The sequence below is a fragment of the Lissotriton vulgaris genome, chromosome 2_1 (genome assembly GCF_964263255.1).
Source record: "Lissotriton vulgaris chromosome 2_1, aLisVul1.2, whole genome shotgun sequence".
NCBI lineage: Eukaryota > Metazoa > Chordata > Amphibia > Caudata > Salamandridae > Lissotriton > Lissotriton vulgaris.
In genome coordinates this window covers 720,343,494-720,358,554 of record NC_141687.1, presented here as the reverse complement: position 1 = coordinate 720,358,554, position 15,061 = coordinate 720,343,494, and the positions used below count along the sequence as shown (strand labels likewise).

General features: G+C 41.5%; 1 protein-coding gene across 2 annotated transcripts in view; it reads right to left on the bottom strand.

The window, feature by feature from the left end:
* Positions 1-15,061, bottom strand: part of DENND2B (DENN domain containing 2B) — a 1,017,138-nt gene that overhangs the window by 545,274 nt on the left and 456,803 nt on the right. The window lies entirely within an intron of this gene.

The following is a 15,061-nucleotide window of genomic DNA, read 5'->3' as shown; positions in this document are numbered from 1 at the left end:
TTTGTACAATCAATCATTTAGCTTATAAGAAGATGTGCACACCTAAGGTCTGATAGGACCTGCAATTATTGACTTCAGTGGATGTTTTGGAGGTAAGCTGAGGCCAAACTGAATTTCAAAACTGGTAATGAGGAAGGCTTATTATGATTCTTAAATAAGTACAGTGAGTGGATGATATGTACATAGAAGAACCCATCCTTTTCACATACAGCATCTATCCCTTCCGTTATCGGAGCCAAAGAACATTTCTGAGGTTGCTGGTAGTGCTCATGGACAAATATTTTCCTCATCAGACTCTGACTCCGTGCAAGAGAGAGAAAAACAGAAAAAGGGGTAAGGAAGAAGAGAAAAACAGCTTAAACATGTGAAAAGTGTTTGAGACTAAAGTATACCTATCTCAGACCGCGATGTACTTACATGAAAGACTCAGACTGATACCTGTTTTCTGCAGACGACACAATTATCCAGTACACCAAAATTAACAAATCTGGATCATTTGATTATAATTAATCTAAGTACATCTCCTAAACCCCTCTTCAAAAACAACCAACTATAACAAAACATTCTACATAACGTCAGATCCAACGTTACCAGCAAATCGGGTTACTTATTAAATTGACAAAAGCTGATTTTAGATGCATCACCACTTTTTGGCTCACCAATTTTTCTCAAAACATTATAGACATCTAAATCTTCCAAATCTTCACTGAGAACATCTCAGAATATATTTTTGACACTCAAATGCATTTGACTAATAAAATTTACTTGGGAGACTTTAGCATTGACTGGGGTAACCTTTCCCACAATGAAAACCTGTCCTTCGGACGGGCTCCCTTGCCCATGCGATGGACGGTGTAACAAGAGCACTGTGTACTTTATGTTGTTTTGTGACTTTCATTCTGGCTTTAGAATTTATTTCTTAAAACCACTTCTGCTTGCATATGGCAATGGTTCGCATCTTGCTGCAATAAAATATTTGTCTAAACCTAATGATGCCAGGGTCTGTCTCAATGTGGTGCTTTTTATTATAAATGCACTTAATATACGTAAAATTATAACTGTTTCAACATAGCTCTGAGCTCTTGATGATTTGGCAAAACTGTATTGCTTTTTTAAATTGACATTTTATGTGTTCTTATGATGTTATTAACTTCGACCCCATGTTGTTTAACAAGTGCCATTCCACATGTTTTTATCTGATATTAATCATTTGTAATGCAATTTGTTTTTGTGCGTACTTTTGTGTTTTTTTCATACCACCAAATAAAGTTAATTGAATTGACTGGGGTAACCCAAACCCCAGATTCTTTTGGGACACGTTTAATGTGATTCAAATCATATCTTGGGCAATGCAAATTAAGGGCATAATCCTAGACCTCATAATATCATCTCCTCCTTTCTTCCAAATGAAACTCATTGGCCGTATAATTTCCCTGATCTCTTTGAAATTCTTCTCAGGATAAAACTGAAATTTGGTATAGAATCCAGAGAGAGAAAAGTGATAGGAAAATATAGAAACATTACTCTACTCCACAACTTGACACCCTAGACTTTCACACCATCATAACACAGCCCTAAATTATTGCATGAAAACATTAGAAACTTTGCAGGTTAAATCTTTTTGAGTGGCCAATAGGGAAAATACTTTAGAATCTCTCCTGATAAGCCATGGTTCAACGAAAAGCTCCATAAACTGAGAGCTTTAATTAAAAACCAAGAAAAGAACTGGAAAATTGGACAAATCCCCCGGATATAAATCGAAATTGAAAACAGCTGGAAAAACATGCATATCCGAAATACAGAATGAAAAAGCAGCGTACATTCAAAAAACAAATTGCACTCTTGCAGATCCTGGTGAAAACTGTATTCGAATTCATCCTAAACCTAAGGTCAACAACAAGATCTGTTTTGAGGAAATCATAAGTAAACTCTCTTCATCCAATTCTGCAAAAACTACCTAGTTACCCATAGCAAACAACACGTCGAGCTTATACAAAATATGATGGATGTCATGCACTAGTCTGCAAGAAGTGCAATTTCCTTTTCACAATGTTTGTAAAATCTATAAAATTGTTAGCCTGTGCGAGTCGATAAAAAGTACAGTTCATCACATTTTCCATCAAATCTTTTAAGTCCTGAGAATTAATGAGTCTATACACTGTATGAGAAACATGCCCCTCTTAGTTCAGTTCTTATGCTTCCTGATAGAGAGATTGAGAGGAGTCTCCCTTTTTGAACTAGAAGATCGAACAAGAGTAATGAAACTATTGCAGCCAATATTCTACTTTGGTGACCTGTACCTGCTAAAATAATTAAAGGCAATTACAAACCTCTAGCACCATATTGCTCTCTCTCTGATAAACTTGTCATAATAACAAGGCTACTATCCAAAGACCGTCAAGATCGGACAAAACTCACCAATACTACAAAAGCCAATGCCGATCCAGAAATCAATGACAACTGTTGACCAATTACCAATTACCATGGTTAGGCAAAGCCTTTAGGAAACGTGTGGCCTCCCAACTAAACAAATACATTGAAAACGTTTTTCTTTCACAATCAAGGATTTAAAGCAGTACATAGTTCAGAAAGTCTTGGTTGATATCCTGCAATACTAGACAGTGGAGATAAATGCCTGTTAATCCAACCAGGTTTGTCGACCAATTTTGACATAGTCAAATATGAAACTCTCTTAAATATGCTAGAGAACAGAATGGCAGTAACACAGGAAGTACTTAATTGGTTCAAATCTTTTCAGATTGGCCACCCCAACTTAGAAAAATTTGTAGCATGCATGTCTAACATACAAAAGGCTACTTGCGAGGGTCCCACAAGGATTCATACTTTCACCAATTCTTTTTAACCTCAGCATGGAACCTGTTGTTTAACTCATGGAAAACTTGAATACCGAACCATACCAATATACAGATGCAAAACGATATCACAACTTTTAAAAGAGGCTTGGATTTAATATTGGATTGGGCATTAGAAAATACCTTGAAACTCAATCCTAAGGAAACTAAATTTAAACTAATATTCTGCAAATCAAATAGAAAAATTGTCTCGGGCCTGTTTTAAATGTTGGTGGAAAGGGTACTGTGTTGCAATGGTGAGGGAGTACCCTTTCCACCAAACCTGTTGGTCAATCTACCACTTTTTTGTGTTGGACAGACCTTCAGTATGCAGACATTGGAGACTACTCTGTCTCTACCACCTTGACTCACACCTCTGATGGCCCGAAACAGTAAGGGCCATCTGAAGTGTGGCCATATGTACGCCTGCCCGATGTAGAATGTGCCGACATTCTAAGTTCCAGTCACCGCCACCTTCATTATCTTCTTTTAATTTTCAAAAAGATAATCCTACTTTAGAATTTTCTTTGTGAAAATAAAAAAAAATAAAAAAGTTTGATGGATGGTTCTGTCATGTTCATGGAGCCGCCCATCAAATGTACAATGCATTTCCAAGAACCGCTCTGATGGCAATTCCTGGAAATGCAGAGATGTCTGCAGGGGTAGCGGAAATCTCTAAATATGGTAAAGTACTCTGCCATGGTGATGGTAATTACTCAGGTTGAGAATATATAAATTAGTCCCTCAGTATTAATTAATTTGCTTATAGACCGCGTCCATCTTCTCTCACCACACAGGTCAAATCACTTCTCTTCATTATCAACAGCACCCTCTCTCTCAACATCACATCAACCAACTGGCACAAATAGCAAATGTTCACCTCCACCAACTAAAAAGAATTAAACACTTAGGGCTGATTTTAACTTTGGCTGATGGGCTAAATACAATTGCCATGTACTTTTACCCACCATGGCAAGGGCACTCCACCCCTAAATTTAAATCTATACACTGGCCCAGTCGACAATAAACTGACGGCATGGTGGTTCCTGTAAATACTTTGAAAGTTTCACCTGACAACTTTCACTTTTTTTTTTTTTTTCAAAAACGAATTCCTAAAGTGGAATTTTGTTTTTGAAAATATATACAGCAAGAATTACCTCACCATAGAAGTTTTCTCCCATGGCATAAGGGTAATTTTGCTGTTTTCACTGCCCTTTACTGACAGGTTTTAACTGGCATAGAAAGACAGTGAAAACTGGCCATGTGTTTGCCCACTCTACATAGGGCAGATAGACACATGGCCAACCTCCTTACTTTGTTGGTCTGTCGGAAGTGTATGTAGGCAAGAGATACAGAGTAGTCTCTGCTGCCGTCTACATACTGAAGTTAAACCCAGCTCCCAATGAGGCATGCAGAGCTTCACATTGGTGAAGAGGGTACTCTGTCACTGTTGCCACGGAGTATCCTCTCCTCTGGAGTCTAAAACAGGCCCCAAGTCTCTAATGATAAACTACCAACTACTGCTCAACATCTGGGCATCTCCACATTAAACACAGGCGATGTCATACCAAATGGAATTCCAACCAACACACTTCTACCTACCAAAGCAGCCATGAATTCCACAGTGAGAGTGAATGCTGACAAAAGAAAATAGGATCACAAAACCTCAATCTTGAAGGATCTCCACTGGCTTCCACTGGATGTATTATTCAAATTCAAACTCTATTGTTTAACATAAAAAGCACTTCATCTAGGCATGCTTAGTTTACCGGATCCGCACCCACAATTCAGAAACTCCCAATTTATTTAAGAACAGCGCCACATATTCTTTCCTCACAAAAAATTCAAGACCTTACTCAACCTTACTTAAGAAGTTACTCCACCTCAGGGAACTCCTAAGACTTTATATAAAGTTACAACCTTCCACACTGGTGAGCTTCGTTGGCCTAGTGGAGAAGTGAGGCTCACTGGTTAGAGCAGCAGACCCTGATGCAGAGATCTGACCCGGGACCAGGGTTCAATTCCCGTCGCAGCAGGGTCTTGGGCTCAATGTCCACGGACCCGATAATTCTCGCCAGTGTGCCTGTTCTAATCATGGGTCCCACTATGCAACTTTGGGCAATAGCTTGCTTAATCTCGACACTGGCCCTAATCACATTGATGCCTGGCTTCACCTTGGGGTGCCCAGGAGTGGGCGCCTCACAGGAACAGGCCCAGGATGGGTTCCTCAGCGGTACAGCGCGGGTACACACTGGCTAATGTAACCTGGCGCTTTATCAGCTCAGTTACTTTACATACTAGCAGATGTTAAATTAGTGATTTCTATATGATCACCCATCTTCCTGCTGATTTGAGTGTTTGGTAGATTTTGGGAATGCAGTTGTTGTAAGCTTACCATGTATAAGCAGTTAATTTTACATGTAAGCACAGTAGAACCAAGTAGTGAAGTGGTGCTTTAGAAAACCAATGCAAATAACACAAAAATAAAGAAATAAAGCAAGGATTAAAAATAAATTAAAAGAATGAGGTAAAGGAGAAGGCAGTGTCTGGCATTCATCACTACCAACAGTCGATTGTGCTGGTTGCAGGCTTCTGAGAAAAGCTTTGGGCCCCTGTACTTATTCTCATACAAAGTAATCATTGGGTACTAAGGTCAAGCATGGACTAGCAACTTTGGGTCGCAGATAGTATCACAGCCAGCACTCATTGCCCCTCTAACTGAATAGACTTCTCTCACCATTTAAAGTCAGATGTCTGAGGCATATGTTAGGCCCAGTTTGAAAATGTCAGTAGGCTCTTTTCCACAAATGTAACAAGCATTGGCAAAGCCAATAGGTTTCGCCTATATGAGAGCTATTGGCTTTGGCAATGTCATTTAGCCACGATGAAAAGCAAAGTAGAGTGGAATGGAGTGGCAGGGTTTAGAGTGGTGTGGAGTGACGTAGAATAGTGGAATAGAGTACAGTGGCAAAGAGTGGAGTGGCATAGAGCAGAGTGATGTAGAATGGAGTGGGGTACAGTGAAGTGGAGTGTCGTCCGCTCCCCCCTCATGAGATTGTTGATAAAGTTTTTTTGTTCGAAAATAGCTTGAGCTGTGTTTAGGACATAGAGTTTAAGATAACTTTTGGAGTTGTGGTTTCTCGAAATGAGAAATTTTCAGAAATCTTCCTTTTGAGTCCCTCTCCACAGATACCTTCTTCCCTTCTAAGCAGCTCGTGCCCAGAATTGCCAACCCAAATGTCTTGGATGCCCACGGCCCAGTCCTGTATAAGGAAGTCTCTATTTTTCACTCTAAAAAAGTCCCTTCTCAGTAAATGCTTTTCCCGAAGAAACATGATGTCAGGAATATGCATCTTTATGGAGTTCCAAAACTTGTGTCTCTTGTTAGGACAGTTTAACCCCCTAATATTAAGTGAGATTAACTTGAAGGTGTGACACTGATTAATGTAACATTACGGTCATTGCTAAGGTGAAGTAGGGTCAGGGATGGATAGATAGCTCATAGGGTACAAGGGAACGCCCCTAAAGCGTAACACCCAAAACCGAAAAACATATAAAGAACAATAACAACAGCATGTATAGGGAAATTCAGATCATCTTTCCTAGTACATCTCCACTTGGCCTTTCCAACCCTGGTTCATGTGCATCAGAGAGTGCATGAGATGAGACACCAGCCAGGGGAGTAACACAGGCCCACTGCAGCCCCGCGCTGCAGGGGGGGCGAGCTGCAGGGGGCTCCCTCAGCACAGTACTCAGGCCTGAGCGCTCCGGATTAAATCTAGAGCGGGGCCCGTCCGTGTACATTGCAGGGGGACCCCTCAACTTTCGTTACGCCACTGCCACCAGCAATGCAGGCTTACAACTCTCGCCCACATTATTCGCTTCCCCCTTTGAGATGCAGTCAGACTTTGGATAGATCATGTATCTATCCTTAGCAGTGACCCTGTACCTGGCTGTCAGTATTTCGTTGCAGCTCTATGAATTAGGATTTGTGTGACCTGCCCGTAGGGACTTTGTATCTTTTGCTCCCTCAGTTTTGCTCGTCATCGTGCTCCTCCTCCTGCCCTCACCCTGCTTCTGATACCAACAAAAGTTGGAGACCCTCTTCCAACTCTCAAATGGTTCTTTTACTCCCCTGGAAATAGAACTGCAGGCCTCGGGGAAATATTAATCAATACCTCATATTGTTTGATCCGGTTCTAAGTAACAGGGCGTAGCTCTCTCCGTCGATGAAGCATGCTCCCTGAACTTGATACAGGGAAAGGGTGTAGCCACTGAAAGAGACTTGGACGTCTTTTCGTGTATCAAGGAGGATTTTTACTTTTGTCTGTGATCCGCAACCTTTTCTACGTCTCTAGGATTTGCACCCAGGACCTTAGAGCACCTCCCCCTCTATGTAACCTGGCTATTCCTACTGAAGTGGACTAGTCAGCAAAGAGGATTTCTCTAAAAAAGTAAAAGCGGAAATATTAGCTACTTTCCAAGTCCTTGCAGTTTTCTTGGAGATACTGAGTCTGCGACTAGAGAGTGCATTAGTTGGCCCACAGAGTCAGTAGAGTCTAGAAAGTTTTCCACTTCAGTTGTCCTCTGATGCCTTGCTTGAATGTCACTTTGGTGTCATTAATGTTTTGATGGTACTCCGCGCGCAGGGAGGCCATTGCACTGGAGAGCGTGTTTTGGAAAGCTCAGGTTGAATTCTTCAAGGCAGTCTTTTAGGTCAGGTTTGGTGAGGGCCGGAGCCATGCTGGCCACCATGTCACCTGTTGTCTCAGCTGAGCCAGTCACAGGAGCGTTTCGGAGGCAGGTCTCTATGCACCCTATGGTTTCTGAGTTCGCTTCACGGGCATGTCTGCTTTATCAAAACAGTAGCAATGCAGTCCACCAGTTAACAACCTAAAGACAGTGACTGTGGGGCGCCACAAGTAGGCAGGGCACTACCCTGGGTTCCTCAGCAAGACACATCAATATGCCATCTACATTGCTAGCATTGGAGTGCATTAAGTAAGGTTTGCTCACCTTTGTTGTCGTTGGCACCATCGGCCCCACTCTCCACAAAGTTGGACCAAGGAGGGCCACAGTGACCTGGATCACAGCTCTCCCTTGCACATGGTGTGTGAGGGCAGGGAAGTGATTGATTCCCAGTCTTCTTTTCCATTATGACGCAGGCGGGACCATAATGAGGGCTAGGCCCTGTCCACACTTCAGCGGTGGTCTGCTGTCAGCTGGGGCTGTGCTCATCCTCCGGCGGCCCCCAGGGGTAAGCTCTCTTTTTCTGGGCCTCATCATGCGTGCCCTGAGCACTCGGGCTCCCCACCAGGCAGAATGATATGTCAGCACCGCCATCTTGTCCTTCTGTGGCGTGGTGCCAGCGGATCAGAGAGTAAACCCAACAGGACCGGTGGTCAAAACAGACTCCCTCAGCTCCTTCAAGGACCTCCCTTCAGTATGGCCAGGGTGTCCGGGTCATTTGACACGTCCAAGGGACATGCACGAGGGATGAGAGCGGTGCACTTAGGACTCTTAGTAGGCTATTATCTTAACCAGGAGTCCCCATGTGGCGTTTTATAGGCAAAAATATTGGTTCATGCACTGCAAATAATTTTTAAAGTAAGTTTAGGCTTAAGATTTTCCACAGAAAGCGATTTAAATGCCCTGTGCTTTATTACTGGGTAGATATGTTTGGAGACACTTTAAAACAGATGAGCAGTGAAGTTTCGTTCTCAGGAGAAATGAAGATCGAGACAAGACTATTTATGTTATTTGCTTTAATACTGAAAAGTACCAGGCATGTGACTTGCATTCTGCATGTACCATAAGAAGTCAACCTAATCTGCCTGCTGAAATGTAAATGAACGTTCTTCTCTGTTGGTACAGTTTACAGAATTATGCATCATATCATATGATATCAACTTCATAATGCAAAAAAATGAGGGAAGCAACAACCTTCTACCCAATTAGTATACACATAACATTCTAAAAATATATTTTTTACATAAGTGCCTCCTCAGTCACTGCCAGGAGAGAACAACAGATAGGAGCCGCTCTAAAAATAAAAAATGAATTCCGGATTAGAAACTCATCACATTTGCAAAAACAGACTCGTTGCTGTAGTAACAAAACATCCAAAACATTCTCACTGCAAACATTCTGCCTGTAAGCGAAGTCAGAGAAATTCACTGCAGTGTGAAGTCTGACAGGAGCCTGCAAGTGCATGAAAAAGAACAGCCACTGCCCGATGTCTGCGTAGCTATGGGTAGCATTGAAGTGTAAGGCGGCACTAGTTGTGCTTGCTGCAAGGACTGCCTATTTGATGGCGGTATATTGCGAATGTGGAATGTGCTAACCACAGAACCTATCGCCCAAGTTCTAGAACACAGGCGCACAACATATGACGTCATCCCCATCTTAAGTGAAGAATACCGAGAGATGCGTCAATCTCGCGGCCCTAGAGTCCCAGGCCTTATCCCAGGATACACCAATCTCGGATATGAGGAAGATCTGGAACGAGCTAGCAGACACCACGAGCGGTCCAGGTTCTTGACTCAAACTGGCATAGAACACAAATGATCTCGAGGATATTCAATCTGGGCACGGGAGGACTGCCTGTGACACCGCAAACTACCTGTGGGGAGGGGGGAGAAGAGTTCAAAGGGGAGGTGATGGACATACACCTAGGACTCAAAGGCAGGTTAGGCTTTTGAAAACTCCAATCATGCAGGACCCCCCTTACCCTGTCCCCCTTGAATTAACCGAGTGTCATAAATAACTAAAGTTACTGTTAGCTCTCATAGTCCATGGCATACTTCTAACCTCTCTGTTGCATGTGGGCCCCTTTTTTAACAGTGATACATCCCCCATTCTATACACTATTTTATTATTATTTTCTATACTATAAAATATACTTTAATGCACATTTATAGAATAGCCCTGCCATAACGCAGATGTGAGTTTTAGACGTTAATTCACACCAACAGGTAAAAAGATGACTTTGATTAGACTAAATGTGTTTGTAATTTGCCGGGACTGAGACTCCAGGCACTGGTTTCTGTCAGTGAACCTAAAAAACACGCAACATCTTTTTCTTTTTAAGTACTGTACATGGGACTGATTCATGGCTGTTTTCGAGGTTACAAGGCGGAGTGGCATGTATCTCTATGCACAGCGAAATTCTGGACAGATGTTTGGAGAGCACATTTTCTGTCCATGGCTTCAAAAGCACTGCATATCTTTAATTTGCTGCCAATCCTATTGAGTTGCTCTTATCAGGATATTCATTCTGTATAATGAACTTGTGTTATAGTCTCAAGGGACCATTGCATGAGTTTTCATTTAAAATACCTGTTTTAAAGCATATTTTTCAAACATGTTGTAGTTAACGTCCATTCTGACACTTTGGGTTGTTTATTTCATTGGCGGGATTTTGGATAAAGGATTTTAAGGAACTATTGCTCTGTTGACAGTGTACTGTTCTGGAAACACATTTATTTTTATGGTCTAGCTTGATGTCGCCAGACAGTTATGTGAACATCACTAGAAAGAGGTTTTGGCTCTGCCCACATGCTGAGAGCCAGGGGTGTATGTTTTGATTTGGAAGAAGTTGTGTGCTTCCACAAAAAAGGTCTTGCCCTCTACATAGAAGTGACCATTTTGTATTTTTATCTAGCTGCCTGAGCTTGAACTTTCAGTGGCATACACATGACAATGTAATGCTATTAAAGTGTCTTAGATAACGAGATGATTTTTTATTTTTATTTATTTGACAGTTTTGTATAGCGTGAACAAGACCCTTGCAGGTATCAGAGCGCTTTACAGGGCAAATATTGGTGAATGGCATATACATATAAATACACAGAATTATGTGAATACAGTACTGGTAACTATTGGAGATTAGCACATATCTACAAGAGTGTATAAGAAAAAGTTCTAGTGAATTTGGACATGAGGATCGATTTCACTTCTTTTTTTTAAAAGCAGAGGACGGATTAAGTCTCGTTTCTGGGGTCAAGGCGTTCCGAATTCTGGGAGCCATTCCTGAGAAGTTACGATTGTATGTTTTCTTCTTGGAGAAGAGAAAAGTTAGGGTTTAAGTAGAAGATTATCAGAACTCCTGGTAGATCTAATACCACCCGAGAGCACTAGTTTATCCGCTAGGTACACCAGGGTTTTGGGATGCAATGCCTTATGTGTCATACAGGCAATTTTTAAATGGATTCTGGCCTCAAAAGGTAACTAGTTGAGGGGATGAAGGTCAGGGGAAATGTGGCAGTTTCTTTTGGTGCCGTTATGAGTCTAGCTGCTGTATTGATTGAGGCTCTTAGCGGAGCGGTCGTTGATTTGGGAAGGCCACAAAGAGCGACACTCCCATAGTCAACTCTGGGAAATACTAGAGTTTGAACTGCCTGTTTAAAGTCATTTGGGGGTATGAAGGATTTCAATTTTCTCAGGGTGTTTATCTGAAATGTGCTCCTTTAGATGCAGCACTGATGTGCTTCTGCATATTTAGCTTATTATCCAGGGTTATTCCTAGAGATTTAGCGGAATTGATGATGAGAGGTTGACCGTCCAGTGCAGTTAGGTGCTTCTTCCACTCGCGGATGAAGGTTGTTTGGTTGGGGGGGAGTGATTAAGAGGAATTCTGTCTTTAAAGTGTTTAGTTTTAAATGGTTCCTAGCCAGCCAGGTCTGTGTTTTTGGAGCGTTGAGTTAAGGGACTTGATGTCTGCAAGAGAGTGGACCTTAATGTAGAGTTGTGTGTGTATTCGGTGTACATGTGATATTGGATATTTGCGGAGTTGAGAAGCTCAGTGAGTGGATCCATAAACAAATTGAAGAGTGCTGGGGAGAGGGAATTTCCTGGGGTACTCCTGTGGAAATCGTAGAAATTGCCGTTAGCATAAGCTGAATCCATTTTAGTTGTGGCATCCATTTTATTAAGCCATGTGATTCTGCCGTCTTTACTGTTGCCTGCCTTTCTATTCTGCTTCAGTCATCAATTGTAGTTAACTCCTCAGTACTGAGCCGGAACACAGTGTAAGCTCAGAAAGGCCTGTAGTTGCTAGAATGCACCTGTCTTAGAATGTAACAGTCAGGCTGTTCAAACTGATGTAAGCATTTCTGTCTCCCCTCCCACTCTATAGGCAAAGTGGTTTCTATCTGCCCATGTTAGTCGCTAGCTATTCCCGTGTATGCTTCTGCTTTCTATTTAAGTCTCCATGCTTACTGTGCAACAAACTGGGTATAAAAGACCCTTGGTTTCTGTATTCCTGGTACTACCTCATTTAGTGCCCGAGGGTGTTGTATTGATGTAGTCCCACTCATGAGTGATTAATAAATTTGTTATTTGATATTCCAGCTTCCGTGCCAATCTCTAGTTTGTTGGTTTAAGGACCAGTGGACAGATAAGGGTGAACCCCTGCACCGTGGGCCCTTAAAAAGGCTCATTTCCACACCCCCAAAGTGACTGGGTTGGGGTTAGATAAGGAATGGTTGATCTTGAATCTTTGTGTTCTATTTTGGAGAAAGGAGATGAACCTGCTTAACAGTGTTCCAGATAGTCCCATTCTATGCTTCAAGAGGTCAAGTAGGTTGTCATGTTTGACTGTATTGAAGGCGGAGGATAAGTGAAGTAAGATTTGCAAACAGTTTTTGTTTTGATCCAGTATTTGTAATGCATCATCTATTATGTGGGTCATAGCTGATTCGGTACTGTGCCCTGATCGAAAGCCTGATTTGAATTGGTCAAGCAGGTAGAAGTGGTCTGTTTGGTTACTAAGCTGTATGTGGACACATTTTTCGAGTAGTTTGGCCAGGGTCAAGATGTTAGATATTGGGTGATAGTCATTCTGGTCTGATGGGTCCGCTGATACTTTCTTTAGGATGGGGGAAACCTGACCAGCTTTGAGGATGTCTGGGATGGTTCCTTGCAGAAGAGAGGGTCTGTAAAATGATTTGAGGGATAATGTATGCTGTTTCTCTCTGGTAGCAGCACAGACAAGATGATGACAGTCATTAACCTACATGGATGGTTAGGTCTGTTTTGACAGTTCAACTATCACCTGTTCTTTTAACCTACACCAATATTCCACAATTCTTTGTTTCCTCACAAATACATATCCATTCCCATGCCATCTACAGGTAATGCTTCACAATTCCATACAACGTTCCTTTAGAGGCAGACCTATTGGCATTGCCAACGTTTGTTCACTTCTACAAACCCGTCACCCACTGCCCTACAAAAATAGAACCTATCACTACTACTTCAGAGGGTACATGGCGCAATGTGCTAATACTGAGGACCAGAGATTGTGTTCATTAACAAGCTATTAACAGAAAAGCAACTAAATTTTATATGGTCTGCTGTAATAGTTATTACTTTTTAGGTCTTACATACAAAAAGGGTTTAGCGTTCTGTTGTTAAATACTGATTGTGGCCCATACTAATACTTACAATAGGTACTGAGCCAGCCTACTGCTTACTATTGGTTGGCTGTCTTGTGAATCTAATTTACTGCTTCTTGTTTTATGGCTTTCCTTCCTCTTTTTGTATGTGTTCCTCCCCTAGAGCATAACTTCTTTACTATCATTTTGATTGGATTGCCTGTATCTTCCATTGCTAAAACCCTTAAAACTTATTTTTTCTTTTACCTTCAGCACTGCAAGCGAGTGCATGTGTTGGTTGTTCGGTCCTATGTTTGCAGAGTCCCCACTTTAATTCTCGCCCCAGCCGCCTGTGTTCTCCATGTTGCTCCTATTTCACGTTTGCTGCTGGATCGCTCCATTCTAAAATAGAATGTGGTTTGGCACACTTTATATTCTTTTTTAATTAATCTGTCTTAGCTGGGTGTCCACCATCTTGAAATGGTGAATTATATTTTTTTAAACCCCAAAAGATCTTGTTGGATGTCAGCATCTGTGGTGATGCTGTGGCCACATACACTGTTTTGCATCAACAAATACTGCCAAAGAGCATTGGCAAACCCCAAACATCCACTGGATTTGTGAATGCTTGTTTGGAATAAAGGTGATGCTCATCAAAATGCAGCTTTCTTGCCAAGACAAAACCTAGAGCAATCAGTCAACTTTGATAACAGTCCCCTCTGAAATAGCAGTGCTAGATTTTTTGGACAAGTCTAGGCTGTGTGCTTGGTTGTGCATCCTTCTTCCTGAAATGTTTGGCATCTTTCCTCCTGAAATGTTTTGTATGACAGAAAATCAAGCTCTATGTGGCTTATAATGATTTATTGTTACATTATATAACAGAGAAACACCAAGTGAAGCCGTCCTCTTTTTACAGATAGCCAGATGTATACTAAATGCCACTAAAGTATTTTCTTCTTTTCAAGTACGAATCAGCTTGCTGCAATAGGGTGCACAGTCGGACAATGTAGAACTTATCAGACAGTGAAAGATGCATTGCCATATTTCTTAGGGTCGCGAAGGATTGTGTTGTGGCCACCCATACACAAGGCACCTCCTCCCAAACAGCAACCCAGGGAGGAGGTAGCACTAACAAGCAGGCACCATTGGGCAAACTGGACCACTGCACTATGAATAAGGCTCCCTGTTTTACATTTTTACTGATTTTTACAGTTAAATACAGACAGAAAACATTGTGTTTCCTGAACGTATTTGTTTTTAAAAGTGGAAAAATATAGATAATATGATTTCTTTTCAGTGGCTCTCCATGCTGAGATTAATTACTTTCAGGCCAACAGCTGTACATATTGGCAGCATAAGGAGTTACAGTACTCAATGAACTTCGCTTAAAGTACTACATAACTCAACCTTTATTTGTTTTATTATGCTACTTTTTAATCTCGGTTTATAATTTTTGCTGTGTAATGTGCTACAACCTGACAGACTTCAAAGTATGAGTACACATTAATCTGGCACATAATTTCAGAAATATACGAGTTATCACCTCATCTGTTCACAAAACACAAACTAAATATGGATAAATATTAAGGAGATGGCCACACAAATATAGATAAAAACAGATAGAAATGTTCAAAAAATAAACACCATAAAACCTGGAGCTCTAACTATGAATGGCAGGCATCAGTGCAGCTTCAGAGACGGGACCCCAGTTTCTAATTTTGACTTGGTTTCTCTTACCGACAACCCCCTTCAGCTCAGACTTCTGCAGAAGAGCAGCACCCACACAATGGAATTGGACAGCAACTTTGACAATTCAGTGAAAACTCTGCCCTA